Source organism: Puma concolor, chromosome A3, assembly GCF_028749965.1.
Source record: "Puma concolor isolate L17-30 chromosome A3, mPumCon1.1.hap2, whole genome shotgun sequence".
Lineage (NCBI taxonomy): Eukaryota > Metazoa > Chordata > Mammalia > Carnivora > Felidae > Puma > Puma concolor.
Genome location: NC_141669.1, coordinates 20,956,735 through 20,963,087, shown reverse-complemented (window position 1 = coordinate 20,963,087; position 6,353 = coordinate 20,956,735).

Below are 6,353 nucleotides of genomic sequence, written 5' to 3'. Positions count from 1 at the left end.
TCTCTCTCTCTAAAATAAAAATAAATAAATAAATAAATAAAATAAAAATGTAAAAGAAGTATTTGCAAAAAGAAAAACAAAAAGGTCACCCTAAATGTGCAACAATAGAGAGAATGATCTGAAATGAATTATGATCTGAAAACAGTTACAAAGTTAAGTCATCGTTTTTTGTTTTTTTTTTTTAATTTTTTTTTTTCAACGTTTATTTATTTTTGGGACAGAGAGAGACAGAGCATGAACGGGGGAGGGGCAGAGAGAGAGGGAGACACAGAATCGGAAACAGGCTCCAGGCTCCGAGCCATCAGCCCAGAGCCTGACGTGGGGCTCGAACTCCCGGACCGCGAGACCGTGACCTGGCTGAAGTCGGACGCTTAACCGACTGCGCCACCCAGGCGCCCCTAAGTCATCATTTAAAACAAGGCTCTTAGGGGCTCCTGGCTGGCTCAGTCAGTAGAACACGCTTGATCTCAGGATTGTGAGCTCAAGTCCCACGTTGGGCATGGAGACTACTTTAGAAAGAAAGAAATAGGGGCACCTGGGTGGCTCGGTCGGTTGAGCGTCCAACTTCAGCTCAGGTCATGATCTCGCAGTCTGTGAGTTTGAGTCCTGTGTCAAGCTTTGTGCTGACAGCTCAGAGCCTGGAACCTACATCAAATTCTGTGTCTCCCTCTTCTGCTCGCGCTCTGTCTCTCTCTCTCTCAAAAATAAATAAACATTAAAAAGTTTTTTATTTTATTTTATTTTATTTCATTTTATTTTATTTTACATTTATTTATTTTTGAGAGACAGAGCATGAGAGGGGGAGGGGCAGAGAGAGAGAGGGAGGCACAAATTCTGAAGCAGGCTCCAGGCTCTGGGCTGTCAGCACAGAGCCCAATGCAGGGCTCAAACCCATGAACTGTGAGATCATGACCTGAGCCCAAGTCGGATGCCTAACCGACTGAACCACTCAGGGACCCCTAAAAAAAATTTTTTTTTTAATAAATAAATAAAACAGTAACGCTTTGAGAGTGTAGGTGACGGTTGAGATTTCACAGTCAAGCTGGGAACCGGAGAGATGCCCCAGTCTGACCCCAAGACGGTGCAGGATCTCACCCCGGTGGTACCGACCCTCCTGCAGCAAAGTGACGACATGGGTAGTCCCAGTGACGATCTGGAGAAAACATTGCAGACCTCGAGGCACAGGCTGGGGTGGAAGAACCGGAAGGCGAAAACCACATCTCTGCCACACCAAAGAGTCAAAGGTTGCTAATTTACACTGAAACCTGGAACACCATTTTTATAAGCCAAGAGAAGACCAAATGGCTTTTTGAAAAAATTGTTTTAATGTTTATTTATTTTTGAGAGAGAGACACACAGCATGAGCTGGGAAGGGGCAGAGAGAGAGGGAGACACAGAATCTGAAGCAGGCTCCAGGCTCCGAGCTGTCAGCACAGAGCCCAACGCAGGGCTCGAACTCACAAACTGTGAGATCATGACCTGAGCCGGAGCCGGATGCCTAACCGACTGAGCCACCCAGGTGCCCCCCAAATTGTTTTTTGAAGCAACTACTACGTGTAGACAGGTTTTCTATGATAAAGTGAGTATTCTTCTTATCACATACTGTATAGTGAGTTGATAGAGTGATTCTCCCCAGTTTCTTGAACATGATAACTTTATATCTTGGATTTCAGTCTGTTGTGCTGTTAAATATTAAACTTTAGTGGTTCTTGCATAAAATTGTCAAACATTTTAGTGTAAAAAAATTTCTTTAAGTAACACTTTTAGAAAATAATATAGGAGAATATCTTTGTGACCTTGGGTAGGGGAAGAGTTTTAAAGCAGAACACAAAAAGTGCTAACCTGAGAAAGAAAACTGGAGACGTGTGTGTGCATTAAATTTCAGGAATACTGGCTATAAAAAGGTGCCGTGAAAAGAATGAAATGTCAAGCTACAGAGAAAATGCTTGCAACACATATAAGCCACAGAAGGTTCAAAGCCAAAATATAAAAGAAATCTTATAAAGCAACAAGAACGGGACAGGCAACTCAGTAGAAAAATGAACAAGAGATAGAAGGGGCAATTCACAAAAGAAGATATGAAATGTCAGCCAGCCTATGAAAAGATGTTTAGCTTTACTTGTCATCGGGGAAATCCAAATTAAAACCATAACGAGTTGCCAAGTATCTAAAACTAAGAACGCCAATATTAAGTGTTGCTTCTGACGTGAGGCAGCCGGAACTCTCACAGGCTGCTGTAAGTGCAACCTGTTACACCCAGTTTGGCAAACAGTTTGACATCATCAACTGAAGTTGAAGGCTGCATTCTCTATCATTCAGCACAGGATCATAGAAAATATATGCAACGCTCCTAGGAATATACGCAACAGAAATGGGTCCGGGGTACATGGGTGGCTCAGTCGCTTAGGTATCTGGCTCTCGATTTCGGCTGTCACGATCTCATGATTCAGGAGATTGAACCCTGTGTCGGGCTCCCCGCTGGCAGCATGGAACCTGGTTGGGATTCTCTCTCTCCTTCTCTCTCTCTCTCTCTCCCTCTCCGCCCCTCCCCTGCTCATGCATGCACTCTCACCCTCTCTCATTCTCCCTCAAAATAAATAAAGTTTAGGGGCGCCTGGGTGGCGCAGTCGGTTAAGCGTCCGACTTCAGCCAGGTCACGATCTCGCGGTCCGTGAGTTCGAGCCCCGCGTCAGGCTCTGGGCTGATGGCTCAGAGCCTGGAGCCTGTTTCCGATTCTGTGTCTCCCTCTCTCTCTGCCCCTCCCCCGTTCATGCTCTGTCTCTCTCTGTCCCAAAAATAAATAAACGTTGAAAAAAAAAATTAAAAATAAATAAATAAATAAATAAATAAATAAAGTTTAAAAAAAAGAAATGGGTTCAAGGTGCACGAGAAACATAAACGAGAATGCTCATAGCAGCATAATGTGTAATAACCTCAAACTGGAAACAACCCAGATGTCCATCAAGAGCAGATGCGAGGTGGTATAGCCATACAGTGAAACGGTATAGGGTAATAACCCTCCACACAACAGACCAACAGCATGGATGAGTCTATCAAATAAACGAAAAAAGAAAAAAGCCAGATACAAAAGAATACACACTGCACGAGTTCCATAAAACCCCAAAATGGGCAAAACTGGGGCGCCTGGCTGGCTCAGTCAGTAGAGGACATGACTCTTGGTCTCGGGGTCATGTGTCCAAGCCCCACATTGGGCATAGAGTTTACTTTAAAAAAATGGGCAAAACAAACCTGTTCTCTTTGTTTTGTTTTGTTTTAATTCACTTATTTATTTTGACAGAGAGAGCGTGCATGATGGGGAGGAGCAGAGAGAGAGAGAAGGTTCATGCGGCTCTGTCAGTACAGAGTCCGACTTACGGCTCAAACTCAGGAACTGTGAGATCATGACCTGAGCCGAAATCGAGGGTTGGACGCCCAACCAACCGAGCCACCCAGGCGCCCCAAAACCATACTCTTTAGATGGTAAAAGGACAAAGAGAAGCAAGTAAGTGACTATCATAAAAATCAGAAGTGGTTACCTTAGAGAGGAGGGAGAGAAATGCGGTTGCAAATGGTCCCGCAGGGGACTTCTGGGATGCCGGCAATGTCCTGGGTTTAGCCTGGGTGTTTGGTACAGGGATGTTTGGTTTATAATAATTCTTCAAGTGGTGTATTCATGTAATGCAACTTTCTGAGTTTGTTTTATTCGACTAAACTATGTGAAATTGCCAATATCAACCATTTTTAATCTACAAAACGGCAGTTTCATAGGGTTCAACCTAATATTTCACTGTAAAGACCAGTTTACATTAAGCTAAGCAGCGGTTCAAAATGATGATTTTAAGGCTATTAATAACTGCGTTCACTCATTTATTTATTAAACAAATGTTTCCCAGGGGCTTTGATGAACCAGGCATACTTGTAGGCATGGGGATGGGGAATCAAAATCTGTCGGGGTCGGGGGGCAGGGGGGCTGGGTGGCTCAGTCGGTCGAGCTTCCAACTTCAGCTCAGGTCATGAGCTCATGGCTCCTGAGTTCAAGCCTCGCGTCGGGCTCTGTGCTGATGGCTCAGAGCCTGGAGCCTGCTTTGGATTCTGTGTCTCCCTCTCTCTGCCCCTCCCCTGCTCATACTCTGTCTCTGCCTCTCCATCTCTCTCTCAACTAAATAAACATTAAAGAAAAATTTAAAACAGACAAATTCTGTCACGGTGCTCACATTCCCATGAAGTGGAGGAGAGAGGCTGTGCACAGCCATGGAAGGACCGGTCCGCAGGCCGTGAAAAGAACAAGTGCACAGGCCCTAAGTCTGGAATGTGCTTGGCGGGACTGCAGAACAAGGAGGCCAGCGTTATCCAGTCAGAGTGCAACAAGGGGAGAGGACGAGCACACGAGACGAGAGGTAACCAAGGACCGATCACGGAAGTCCCACACGCCCGGGAGAGGGACTTTGGATTTTATTCCGAGAGTGACAAGAGGCCGCTGGAAGCCTGAGAGCAGGAAGTGCTATGATTCGATTTATAGTTTGGAAGGAAGAGACCGACTGTTCTATGGAGAAGGGAAGTAGGGAAGCCGAAGCAGGGATTCCTGTTACTGTGATGTCTGGGCACGGGATAAAGGTGGCATGGACCAGGGCGGGGGTGATGGGGGCACGCAGGGTGTCGGAGTCAGAGCTGGTAAATTTTATAGGGAGAACCCAGACCGGATTTGTGGATGGATTTGTGGATGGACTGCATGGAGAGTAAGCAGAAAAGGTCAATAATGTGTATGATATATATTTTTTTAATTAGGATACACAATTCTATAGACAGTATGGTCAAAACTCTTCAAAATGTGTTCTTGGGGCACCTGGCTGGCTCCGTTGGTGGGGCATGCGACACTTGATCTCTGGGTTGTGAATTCTGGCCCCATGTTGGGTGTAGAGAGTACTTAAAAATGAAATCTTTAGGGGCGCCTGAGAGGTTCAGCCGGCCAAGTGTCCGACTCTAGGTTTTAGCTCAGGTGATGATCTCACGGTTTGTGGGTTTGAGCCCTGCCTCGGGCTGATGGCACGGAGTGTGCTTGGGATTCTGTCCCTCCATCTCTGCCTCTCCCCTGCTCATGCGCACTCTCATTCTCAAAATAAATAAATAAACATTAAAAAATTTAAAATAAAATAAGATCTTAAAAAAAAACCATACGTGTTCTTAAAAGTATTTCTGTAATGAGAAATTCAAGTATGGGGAAGTAGAAGAAATCCAGTTGGGGAGACAGAATATTTCCGTTGATGGATGGGGGACACCATTTAAAAAGTTGATGCTAATTGCACATAGTGCAAATGACCACAGGAGATAAGAAAAGAAAGAGACACCGAGGCCTGGAGAAGGCAGGAAAGTGTTTCCTGGGGAGGCAGGAGTTGACATGGGAGTTGAAAGAGGGGGCATGTTAAGAGCTAAGACTCCAGGGGCGCCTGGGTGGCTCAGTTGGTTAAGCGGCCGACTTCGTCTCAGGTCATGATCTCACTGTCAGTGAGTTCAAGCCCTGTGTCGGACTCTGTGCTGACAGCTCAGAGCCTGGAGCCTGCTTCAGATTCTGTGTCTCCCTCTCTCTGACCCTCCCCCGTTCATGCTCTGTCTCTCTCTGTCTCAAAAATAAATAAAGGTTAAAAAAAAAAAAAAGAAGAGCTGAGACTCCGGGCCCAGGACGGGTTGATAGAGTTGGGGACATTTGACATAAGTCCCAGGACTGCCGGGTACCACCTGGATTAATGTGAAAGTTAGATAAAACGTCTGTAATCCGCCTATCAGGTGCTCAATAAACAGTAGCTACTAAGGACAGTGCTTTTTCAATATTCAGATTTTTTTTTTAATGTTCGTTTATTTTTGAGAGACAGAGTTTGAGTGAGGGAGGGGCAGAGAGAGAGGGAGACACAGAATCTGACACAGGATCCAGGCTCTGAGCTGTCAGCACAGAGCCCCATGCGGGGCTGCAACTCGGGAACCACGAGATCATGACCCGAGCCAAAGTCCGACACTTAACCGACTAAGCCACCCAGGCGCCCCGCGATGTTCGGATTTTTAATATTTCAGATTTTTCTGTATTTTGGAGGGAAAGGGTGGAGAGTGGACTCAACTCCCATCTACCAGAAAATACAGCAGAGAAAGGAGAAAATAAACTATTGGGAAAAGAAGAGCTGCGAGTAAGCTGGACGTGGACACAGAATCGGCCCCGGGGGGGGGGGGGAGAGGGGGTTGGGGGGGTGGGACTCTTGAGTTAGATAATCTCACAGCGATGGAGAGCCCAGAGATTTGGAGCTCAGCCAGTGATTCTGTCACATGGTCATGTCTCCCTCTGCTGGCAGAATTTGGTTTTGCAGGGT